Source organism: Alnus glutinosa, chromosome 7 (assembly GCF_958979055.1).
Source record: "Alnus glutinosa chromosome 7, dhAlnGlut1.1, whole genome shotgun sequence".
NCBI lineage: Eukaryota > Viridiplantae > Streptophyta > Magnoliopsida > Fagales > Betulaceae > Alnus > Alnus glutinosa.
This window is the reverse complement of record NC_084892.1, coordinates 15123870-15136856: the sequence shown is the minus strand read 5'-3', so window position 1 is coordinate 15136856 and position 12987 is coordinate 15123870.

Below are 12987 nucleotides of genomic sequence, written 5' to 3'. Positions count from 1 at the left end.
TTCAATATAACACTAGTGGATGTTTTGGTTCCTGTTGGAAAAATAATCAGCTCCAAAGACACGTGGGCCGAATCCATCGGGTCGAGCCAGCAAGATCAGACCCAATTTATAAGACCATTCGTTATCTCCAAAAAGACGTATATCCCGAGTATATCAAGATAGACTTTTATCTCATCAAATATGGGATAAGGTACCTAATAGTATGGCATCAGCTAAAGAGATAGTGTCCTATCCAGTTTGAACTCTACTACCCAATTCAAATTCTATGAAGATAAGATTAAAGACTATGTGATCTATGACTCAGACTCCTAATCAAATTATGCTCCAAGTATTCTAGCAGTTTTATAACTGTGAACTGTGAACCTATAAATAAGACTATTACGCTAGGTATTTTAGAACACAGACAGATTCTCTAAGCTCTGAGATTATTGATACTCTCCAGAAAATAAATAGTTTGAACTGACTTACGCATCGGAGTGGGGGTATGGTCGGCACCCCCACGAGCCGACGAGCCGTTTATTATTTTGCAGATCACGAGGAGAGGGAATATCAAGGAAGGCAACAAATCACAAGGCAACACGTCACCGTACCGGAAACTATACCAACAGTTTGGCGCCGTCTATGGAAACGACATTGTTCCTTAAAAAAAAAAATCAGCAACGGTGACTGCTCGATCAAATCAAGTTTGAAATCTCATCTAATCGCACCAAATCGGTTCTGGCAATATACAGACGTGGTATCATCCAGATCTACGCCCAAAAGCTCAGAGGTAACAATTTTACAAGGGTGTACAGTCTCAAATTCGTGTTCATACAAACTCAACTTAGTTCGGTGATTATGGGTCGATTTGTTTCTAAAAAAACAAATCAAAAAGAAAGGAGATTTTGGGGTCTAGCAGGCCTGGTTCAGAAGGTCCAAACGGGTCAATCCAAAAAGAAAAACAAACTGAGGGGTATGTCCAACCCGGTCCGGTTCTGATTTCTTCCCGAAGAACGGAAGAACCCCTCGACTAGTCGGCTCTTCCTCTTCTGGCGCTGGAGAACATCCCATCTGGCCTTACTGCCGGTGATTCCGAGTCAGTCGACAGAGGATCTGCCACCACGCAGGAATGACGATGGCCTTCACTGGCTAAACGGATGTACAACAAGATCTTCAGTTTCTGGCCAATGGTGATCGTTGGTAGGAGATCAAGCTCGTCTCTAGAAGATCCAAGAAGATAACTGGGCTTTGACGGCGACACGCTGAAGTGCCTTTCTTACCTACCGAGCCATGGTTGTCGAGGATGAACAGATCGTAGCCCAGGCCTTTCTCGGAAAGGGTTTGCATGGTGATATCGGCAAAAGGCTCGGCTATATCCGGATTTGATGATCGGAGTTCTTTTATATGCGAGGACGGTCTGACGAGAGTGAGCGAAGGCAAAACTGTTTGGGTTGTTCATTAGCAAATGAGTAATGACCCACTACGGAGAGATGCTGAACTCTTCCACTGGCACTTTTACCTCCAAAGTCTTGAAGAGATCGGATAGTGGAGAATTTTTTTAAAGAAAACACAGAGATGCGATTATCGGTGTAATACCGAGCTCGCATCCGGACACTCCAACAAGTTCCAGAAGCCTCCTCCACGAAGCCCTCTCGTCTGCAGAGCACCACATCGAGTTCGAGTCTGGTAGGTGTGACGTTGAAGAGCGTGGTGTCGTCTCCGGTATCTGGGTCTTTGCATGGCCTTCCGGTGACTAGTTCACCTCGAAGGAAGAAGATGGAGACACGGTGATGTGGACACAAGGCGCTGTGCAAGGAATGGTTTTGGCCAAACTCTTGAGCTAGAACACTGATGGGCCAGAACTTCAGCGACTTGCTGATCAACCACATGCCGAGGCCTGACTCGGTCAAATTCTCCCTTGTCTACCAAGCCGTGGCTCAGAACCTTTGTGGCACCAAAGATAGTCAGAATTCGAAGGATGCCCGGATTGTTTGCATGGTCTCGGCAGTTGGGATGGTCTACTTGGCCACCGAAGCTATTGTCACCAAAGGCCCCATGCTATCCTTCGGATCAAAGTCACCCCGTGTAGTGCCCCGTTGCTAGGTCGGGGTATGCAAGTCATAGATCGAGTCCACGCAAGGTGACTACTGGTGAGCAGCTTGAAGATCGAAGGACTCACTGCAACATGTTTTGTAAATTACCTTACAGGGATGAGGTTACGTGGATAGGTATTCACACAATCTGCACATTCCAACATAGATTTGGGTTCAGAATGGCATCCAACGATTCCAATATTTGAACGATGTCAAGAATAGAGCTTTTTTAACTCATTCCAGAAGAAGAAATCAAAAAAAAAAAAAAGGTAATAGCATCACCACAAGAGCTGGATCAGCCATACACCATCGATCACAGCGCTCGCCTCTGCCAATTTGCCTTTAATGATCGCTGAGTCTTGCTGGAAAATAAGGTGGCAGATTAGATGGCAGAAAAAGTGAGAAAATTGCCAAGAATAACGAGAAGAAGGAGAGACTCCACTCAGGAGGATCCGGACCTCTGAGGCAGCGGCAACATGGAAGATTCACACCGACTCCCCTCTTCTATCAGCCCATCCGGAATAGACCCCGGAGAGAACACGTTCTAATTGGACTCCGTGAGCCATAGATCAGTCGTGTTCCAGCTCGACGGGGAGCCGGAATTTAATTCTCAGGTGTTTTAGGTCCGCAGGGATGTCAGGCAGGCTGTGTTTTCTTGCAAGCTTGGTTTCAAGAACGCCAACGACCGAAGTTCGCTATCTAGGCCTACACATACACAGAGTCAAAGAAGAGAATGACACCGAGACTGAGCCATTAGGCTGAAGGCTCGGCTTATCTGTGTCCAAAAAGAGAAAAAAAAAAAAAAAAAAAAAAAAAAAAGGAAAGAAAAAAGAGAGAAAGGGTATACTTTGATGGTGTTTTTTACCAAGGGAGAAAGGATAGATCCGAGAGTGTTCTACCAAGGTGAAAGTATACTCCGAGGAGAAGAGATAGATCCGAGGTGTTCTATCAAGGAGAAAAGCTAGATCCGAGGTGTTTTACCAAGGAGGAAAGTTAGATCCGAGGTGTTCTACCAAGGTGAAAAGATAGATCCAATGGTGTTTTACCGAGAACAAGAGTTAGATCCGAGGGTGTTCTACCGAGGCGAAAAATATGTACCGAGATGACACATACCGAGAGTATTATTCCGAGGGTACTATCCTGAGGAGACTTTGTCCGAGCTCCTAGTTCCAAATGGCACACTCCGAGGACCCCTCCAGATTTGCCATCCACCGAAGGGCATAGTCACGTGTCGAGGGTCCAGTTTGAGGAACTCTCCCATAGAGCCCCATATTGAGTGGCATGCAAGATAAGGAACTCCAAGTAAGACGGTTCAGCTTCATCGAATTCACCAGATAAGTTCATACTCTTCTTTTACAAACGTGATTCATGTTAAAGTAAGGATAAATGTTGGTTTTTATTTTATCAACCAGAAAAAAATAAATATATGCATGCACTTGTACGCTTTGCCGAAATATATATATATATATATATATATATATATATATTGATAAAATAGACTCATGTGTTGAGGCCTCACTCCTGCCATGAGTGAAAGGATCACAAAATCATCCCGACGGATGAAAAGAATATATGATGCTACTGTGCATTCTGCTATTTTGTTTTAGTATATGCAGTGCTTTGTTAACTATTTTCGCAGAAAAGACATGGGGAGACAACCCCTACAACAAATTATACAAGGAAAGTCTCTCGGTTAGTCCAACACCGAGAGCCAGGGAGACAACCCCGCAGAGAAAACAAGGAAAGTCTCTTGGTTAGTCCAACACCGAGAGCCAGGGAGACAACCCTGCAGAGAAAATAAGGAAAGTCTCTCAGTTAGTCCAACACCGAGAGCAAGGAAGAATAGACAGTCCCCAGGTATTGATTGATCTCTGCTAAGAATAAAGTAGCAGTCCGGAACAGACTAAAAGCACTTCTTCATCAAACTTCTCCAAAGATGATCAAGCTACATCAACATCCACCCGACTCCCCCCCTCGAACGACTCAAAAGAGTTATGGTGGGGATGCTCAGGGAAGGATCCGCCCGAATCCTTTCCTCGGACAACCCGAAAGGGTCATGGAAAGGATTCAATGGGAAGAAATCCCTCGGTTGGGGGTTTCCAAAGGGATGAGGATTAGAATCCGCCCGATTCCTTCCTCGGACAACCCGAAAGGGTCATGGAAAGGATACAAAGGGAAGAAACCCCTCGGTTGGGGGTTTCCGAAGGGATAAGGCTAAGGATATCCAGAAAAGAATCCGCTCAAATCCTTTCCACGGACAACCCGAAAGGGTCATGGAAATGATACAAAGGGAAGAAACCTCCCGGTTGGGGGTTTCCGAAGGGATAAGGCTAAGGATATCCCGATAAGAATCCGCCCGAATCCTTTCCTCGGACAACCCGAAGGGGTCATGGAAAGGATTCAATGGGAAGAAACCCCTCGGTTGGGGGTTTCCAAAGGGATAAGGTTAAGAATTGGCCCGAGTCCTTTCCTCGGACGACCCGAAAAGGGTTATGGAAAGGATACTAAGGCGAGATTGGAGATTTCAGAAAGATAAAGCTTCAGGATGATAAAGACTCAGGAAGGCAAAGATTCAGGAAGATAAAGCTGCTGCAAAGGAAGGTAAAGCTCAGCGACCTGACTACCCACCTCGAACAACTTAGCATGCGGTCGCAGACTAAAGTTATGGAGGGTAGCTCAGGAAGGTAAAGTTTCAGTATGACAGAGCTTCAGGAAAGGTTCAGAATGATAAAGCTTCATGAAGGTAAAGCTTCAGGAAGATAAAGCTTCAGGAAGGCAAAGATTCAGGAAGATAAAGCTGCTGCAAAGGAAGGTAAAGCTCAGCGACCTGACTACCCACCTCGAACAACTTAGCCTGCGGTCGCAGACTAAAGTTATGGGGGGTAGCTCAAGAAGGTAAAGCTTCAGTATGATAGAGCTTCAGGAAAGATTCAGAATGATAAAGCTTCAGGAAGATAAAGCTCAGGAAGGTAAAGCTTCAGAAAGATAAAGCTTCAGAAAGGTAAAGCTTCAGAATGATAAAGCTTCTGGAAAGATCCAGGAAGGTAAAGATTCAGGAAGATAAAGAGTCAGGAAGGTAAAGCTTCAGAAAGGTAAAGCTTCAGAAAGATAAAGCTTCAGAAAGATAAAGCTTCAGAAAGGTAAAGCTTCAGAAAGGTAAAGCTTCAGAATGATAAAGCTTCAGGATGATAAAGCTTCAGGAAGATAAAATTTCAGGAAGGTAAAGCTCAGCGACCTGACTACCCACCTCGAATGACTTAGCCTGCGGCCGCAACTAAAGTTATGGGGGGTAGCTCAGTAAGATAAACAGGAAGGTAGAGCTTTAGGAAGACAGAGCTTCAGGAAGACAGATCTCTAGGAAGATAAAGGTTTAGAAAGGTAAAGCTTCAGAATGATAAAGCTTCAGGATGATAAAGCTTCAGGAAGATAAAATTTCAGGAAGGTAAAGCTCAACGACCTGACTACCCACCTCGAACGACTTAGCCTGCGGTCGCAACTAAAGTTATGGGGGATAGCTCAGTAAGATAAATAGGAAGGTAGAGCTTTAGGAAGACAGCTTCAGGAAGACAGATCTCTAGGAAGATAAAGGTCTAGGGAGATAAGGCTTCAGGATGATAAAGCTTCAGGAAAGTAAACAGGAAGGTAGAGCTTCAGGATGATTGAGCTTCAGGATGACAAAGCTTTAGGATGACAAAGCTTCAGAAAGATAAAGCTTCAGGATGACAGAACTTCAGGAAAGATTCAAAAAGATAAAGAGGATGTAAAGCTTCAGGAAGGTATGAGGATAAAACCTCTTTAAAAAATCATCAAGTAAGACTCAACACTTCGATGCAAATAGTATTTTCTATTCTCCTTTGTAAAAATTTTCAACAAACCGATTGTTTGTTCAAAATTTTTAGGGGTAGCCTAAATTTTTTTTAAAAAAATTAGACCGATTCTTCCCTTGGAAAAGGTTTTTAAGTGAGAAACACTTCAGAACTAGTAAGATAAGGAAAGTGAAAGTCAAAATGTCCAAGACTTCCATTGAAATTTTGTTCATTACAAAAAAATTTTACATGAAAAAGAAAAGATACATTTGAAAAGGAAAGTTCAAGTATTTACAGGCTGAAGCCCCGAGACTCACTCCGAACTCCAAGATCTTTTTTTACAACATCGTCCAGGATACCAAGAGGACTTGACTATTCACCTCGAACGACTAAGCCCGCGGTCACGGACTAAAGTTATGGGGGGTAGCTCAACAAAGTTAAAGATTTTGCAAAGGGAAAATCAGCGAAGCTGCACCAAGCTCTTGGATTAAGTTCTTTCAAGAGCAACTCGGACAAAGATACGGGGAGACAACCCCTACAACACACCTTACGGGAGACAACCCCTATAACAAACCATAAGGGGATACCACCTCTACAAAAAAAAAATAACCAAGTAAGTTCATCGATTCTAAAAAGATTTTTCCTATCCTCCTCGGTCATAACTTACACAAACCAATTGTTTGTTCAAGTTAAAGAGGATAGCTTAAAGTTTGATTTTTTCCTCCTAGTCCCGAAGGTCGAAACAAAAGATTTTTTCCCTCCTAGTCCCGGAGGTCGAAACAAAAGATTTTTTCCCTTCTAGTCCCGGAGGTCGAAACAAAAAGATTTTTGAAAGAAAAGATATTTCCCTTCTAGTCCCGGAGGTCAAAACAAAAAGATTTTTGAAAGAAAAGATTTTTCCCTTCTAGTCCCGGAGGTCGAAACAAAGAGATTTTTGAAAGAAAAGATTTTTTCCTCCTAGTCCCGGAGGTCGAAACAAAAAGATTTTTGAAACAAAAGATTTTTCTCTCCTAGTCACGGAGGCAAAAACAAAAAATATTTTCCTCCTAGTCTCAGAGGTTGAACAAAAAATCTTTTCCTCCTAGTCTCGGAGGTTGAACAAAAGATTTTTCCTATCCTGCTCGGAGTTAACTTACGCAAACCGATTGTTTGTTCAAGTTATTAGAGGATAAGTCAGAATTGATTTGTTATGGAAAGTTTTTCCATAACAAAGAATTCAAACATTACAAAGTTCAAAAATAAAGATATTCACAGGTGAGACCAAGCTAGATGGTGTTCAGATTAGAAGATTCGGTACGCCAAGCATAGAACCTCGGGCCACCAGAAGCCCCTAGCCGCTGTAAGTCTCGAACAACCAAAGCCTCAGCACTAGTCTGAGCCTCCAAAGCTGCCAAGAGAGATTTTTGTGGAAGCAGTCTGCGAAGCACTACCGATGAAGAAGCTTCGGTGTTCTCTCAGAGTGGCATTTCACCACGATCTTGGTGAAATCAACTACATCAGTCCGATCCATCTCCTACCGAGAGTAGGAGATCATCTTCACAACTTTGGCCCGACCGACAATATTATGTAGAGGCACTTATGTAGAAGATATTTATGGGGAGTTGCTATTAGTACTTTGACAGATCATAAGTGCCCAAGATTTGAATTGGCATCCATCAGGTCAGACGCCACTCCAATCCAGAGATTCGGGCACTATTCGCCATAATTACTTTGAAAGAGGCAACAATTGTCAGATACAGATTATGGAAGATCCAAATTCAGAAATTGAGGTACTTAATTCTCTTACATTCTAAATTCAAATAAAAGAATTAGGGGGGTAACTGTTGGAGAAATAATCAGCTCCAAAGACGCGTGGGCCAAGCCCATCGGGTCGGCCCAGCAAGATCAGACCCAATTTATAAGACCATTCGTTATCTCCAAAAGGACGTATATCCCGAGTATATCAAGATAGACTTTTATCTCATCAAATATGGGATAAGGTACCTAATAGTATGGCATCAGCTGAAGAGGTAGTGTCCTATCCAGTTTGAACTCTACTACCCAATTCAAATTCTATGAAGATAAGATTAAAGACTATGTGATCTAGGACTCAGACTCCTAATCAAATTATGCTCCAAGTATTCTAGCAGTTTTATAACTATGAACTGTGAGCCTATAAATAAGACTACTACACCAGGTATTTTCGAACACAGGTAGATTCTCTAAGCTCTGAGATTATTGATACTCTCCAGAAAATAAATAGTTTGAACTGACTTAGGCATCGGAGTGGGGGTATGGTCGGCACCCCCACGATCCGACGAGCCGTTTATTATTTTGCAGATCACGAGGAGAGCGAATATCAAGGAAGGCAACGAATCACAAGGCAACACGTCATAGTACTGAAAACTGTACCAACAGTTCCGATGATGGGGTCTAGTGGTGTTCGGTTTGATGGGTTGACTCCAGCAAGGCTAGAGGGTGCTGGTGGCTCGATTCTCATTTCGTCGTGTGCCAAGGTCGTAGGTATGTCTGCAAAAGAGGTCGAGCACGTCCCGGCGACAGCAAATCTTGACATCCAGCAGGCTGGATCCTCTCTAGATGAGGTCGATTTCGTCGGTGATCCTTTCTTGCTCCTAGCAAATGGTCACTCTGAGCCCATATATCGTCGGAGGAAGATCTTGTCACTTCGTTCGCCAATGACGTTGTGCAGCAGGCTGGGTCTCCTTCGGTTAAGTGTGTTCCCACCGATGGTTTTGTTGCTCAGTCCATTCTGATTGAGGGCTTCTCTTTGGGTGTTCTACATCTCACGAGGGTGGCTTCTCTCATAGGCTTCCATGCTGAGTGTGAGGTGGAGGAGTCCTCTTCAATCTTTGTGGTGCCAGATATTGGGGTCAATCTGATATCGCTAGAGAAGGTAGGTGTTGCTGCTATTGTTCTCTATCTGGAGTCTCTTAGGTTGTTTCTTGTTTTGGCTCCTCCTCTAGAGAAGGTTCAGTTTTTTGATGAGGTTGGTTGTGCTAGTTTTATGGGTCTTGGGGATAAGTGCATTGAGGTTGAGAGTGAGAGGGATGGAGAAGGCGCTCTACTCTCTCATTTGGGTTCTTATTCTCCATGTTCAGTGGGTGAACCGAGTCACTCCAATTGGGTTGTGCAGTGTACGAAGGAAATTTACCCCATTGTTGGGATCTCGTGTGAGGGTCACAAGGATAAACTTTTGGTTCTCTTGAAGTTTCTTGAAGATGAATGTCGGCTCGAGGCATTGACTGCCTCCTCCAAACGTGGTTCGAATGTTCGAAGGTGTTCAAGAATTTGGAGTGTTCTATAAACTATAATACTCAAGGTGAGTGCTTTAGTCGTGGTATAGGAAATGTGAGGGCTTGTTCGGTGTTTTTATGAAGACAAGGTTTCTTTCTTGGAACTTGAGAGGGTTGAACGAGGGGTCTAAATGTTTGAAAGTTTGGAATTTACTCTAGAATTGGAAGGTGGACATTGTATGCCTTGAGGAAACCGAGCATGATTCTATGTCGCGTAGTTTAGGGAGTTGTAGTCATGTGGATAGGTGTTGTTTGGATTCCAATGGGCTTCAAGTGGCGTCTTGATCTTGTGGGATAATAGGGTGGTGTAGAAGGTGGATGAGTGTGTGGGGGTCTAGTCCTTGGTTGTCTCCTTCAGGAACGTTGTTGATAATGTCATTTGGGCCTTTGCATGTGTTTATGGCCCTCAGTCAGATAGGGATAGAAGACTTTTATGAGAGGAGCTGGATGGTTTGTGCAGTTGGTGGGATTTCCCTTGCTGTATTGGGGGGAACTTCAATGTCACTCACTTTTCCAATGGAAGGTCGGGTGCGGCTCGTTCTCGTCTACCATGTTGGTGCTCTCAGATTTTATTTCTGGTCAAGGTCTGATGGACCTTCCCCTTGGTGGTGGTGCTTTTACGCGGTTTATTTCGCATGATACCCGGTGTGGTCCTCGAAGTGGGAGGAGTTGTTTTTGAGTGTCTCAGAAAAGACTCCCCCGTCTTTGTTCGGATCATTTTTCCATTCTTCTTGATTGTGGCGATGTAACGACCCGCCTTTTACAAAAAGGCATAAGTGAAATTTTTTTATTTTTGCACATGTCGTTATGACATCATTAATGACGTCATCAGAATATAAAATAGTAGTGGATTATATTTAATTAACATCTAGGTTAAAACATAGCCAACACATCAAAGCTTCTAATAAAAATACCTCATATAATAATAGCATGTGTAATTAAGTTGTTATACATAAGATAGGTCTTGTACCACACAGGGCACGAATAAAACAACTAAGTTAACTAGAGTATTATTATTATTACAATACAACATAAATATGAACATAATATCCGTCCTAAGTACATAATGGACTTCAGCATAGTAGCCCACAAAACGAAAGACATCACAGTCTCAAAACCTACTATCAGGATCAGCGTAGCCCTCAAGGAAATCCTGATATTCCTCATTCTCAAGGCTTGTATTAATGTTTAACATGGGAGAAGAATAATACAGAAGAAAATATTAAGTGAGTCAACCGTTTTCATTAATACAATGAATGCTAGTTTATTTATAAAATGCAATAAAATGAATATATAACTTCATAATCACATGTATATACAATGTATAGTCCACGTCACAAAGCATAGACATAAGTTGTACATAAACATAATCATAAAGCAGTAATGTGGCAATTTTAATGCAATATCTTAATTAATCATCTTTTGCACACCATTCGTTTGTAAATTCATAGGTCCAGTATAATGTGTTAACCCGGGATTATTGTCCCCTCACTTAATGTATATTGGTTTGTTACTGGAAGCCAAAGGTCCCAACGTCAAGTTACTTATTAGGTTCAAACGGGATCTGATGGTCCCACCACTGGCCTATAACCCCCTCTGCCTACTAGCTCGTTATTAAGCTGTTTAATTAAAATATAAAATATGTAAAATCACATGCACAACCAAATAAATAACATAGTAAACACAATATTAATGAAAGGTTCACATCCCTCAGTAAGTAGAGAAATACTTACAATTCCGTTCCCAAGGCAAGTCTGAGTAATTGCATAATTACATTTATGCATTAATAAATTAATTAAAGTAATACTAAATGAACCTACTTATTTAAATGTCTGATTTTGGACATCGTTATAATATAACTTCATTTTATATTTATAAAATACCTTATACCCAAATATTTATAATGGTATAAAATATTGTTATTCTGTCCATTTAAGTTAAACAGAATAACAGCATTAATATATTAAACGCCCGATATCAAAATAACACATTAGTGCTATAAAAATATATTTTTCCTAATAAAACATATTTCCCTTTTATTTTTAAAACATCATTATATATTCATACATATATATATATACACTCATACATATTCATATTCATATTCATATTATCCATTAAATACAAATATATATATATATATATATATACAATTATACCTCTTTAATAAATATCTTAAATATCCTTTTTTCTTCTTTCTTCCAACTCTTAAACAGACTTACACTTTTAAACACACAAATATATACCCATTTTAAACACAATACACTCACTGTTCTCTCTCTACCCGAACCGCACACAACACCTCCTCTCTTTCTTTCTCTTCTCATTTACACCAAAACTCTCCCCTCATATTCTGTCATATCACAAAATACACACAACACTTCTTTCTTCACTACCAACTCACACACATACACAAAACATCACCACACTTATTCCATAACCAACACACATGTTACCCTCTCCATACACCCTTGCTGTCCAACACCAAAACACACAAAAATATCTTCTCTTCTCATACACACACTGCCTACAGTACACAAACACACACATACTCCCATTTCCGCTTTCTTCTCTTTTTAGTTCTCACATCATATTTCCTTGTGTTAGTTTTTGTGTTGGCTGCATTCTGTTGGACAAAATCACTTTTATGTAATGTTCTTGCTTTCACAGGGATGCTGCTTTATCCAGAGTCTACTCTTCAGCTATGTTCTTCGAGAAGATTCTGTGAAGTTTTCAAGGATTTATTTCGGTTCCCTGTCAGCCGTCCGGATGACGTGGTATTTCGTCCGGACGCTCATCAGTCAGCAACATCCGTCCGAACGCCCATCAGAGTCTAAAAGTTTCGAACAGTTCAAGATTGCATTCGTCCGGACGTAATGGCAAATCGTCTGGACGCTCTTCAAAGTTCGAGAAGATCCCAGTGTTTCAGTGCATCCGTCCGGATGATGTGGCTATACCGTCTGGACGCCATTCATTGTTTGACAAGTATTAGGGTTTCTGTAACGCCCCGCCTTTTACAAAAAGGCATAAGTGAAAATTTTCGAATTTCCACGTGACATTACTATAACCTCTTCAGAGTTAAGATTTGGCAGCGGAATAAAAAGGTATCCAATTGGTTTGGAATAAATAACACAACAGAGCTTCTAACTGAAATACTTCTAGACGTTCATAAAGAAAATGTTTAGACAAATACATGTAAACATGTGTCAACAGTGACACAAGAGAATACAAGGAAATTATTAGCAATCTTGTCAACATAAAACATTATAAACATAGAAAACTATAAACAAATGCAAACTATGCGTCCTTAGCTTTAAAATCCCTTGAGTTCTAATCCTTGTCTATAAACTTGCACCAATATACGTATATATATAGAAGCAAAAACACAAAACACTAAAGTGAGTCCACTGTTTCCAATAATAATATGAGTGCTGGTTTATTTAATATATGCAACATAATGCAATAACTTTATAATCACATCTATGCACAATATATGAACCATGGTAGCTAATCATAGTCATATATTGAATATAAACATAACCATAAAGCAATAATGTGATAGTTTTAAATGTAGAGTTTTAGGTATTTCCCTTTTTCCACTACTCTGTTGGCCTTGGCACGATTAGCGTGTTATTTGAAACCTTGGTTTCCTCACTTAACTTTTAATTATAATCTTTGGGAGCCTTGGCTCCTGGAAACCTTGGTTTCCCTGGTGACCTTGGTACACCAGTTTTTGTATTTATTATTCTTTTCAGGTACCTCCTCATTCACTAAGAACCTTGGAACTCATGTGAAGTCTCGCATACCCACCGTGGA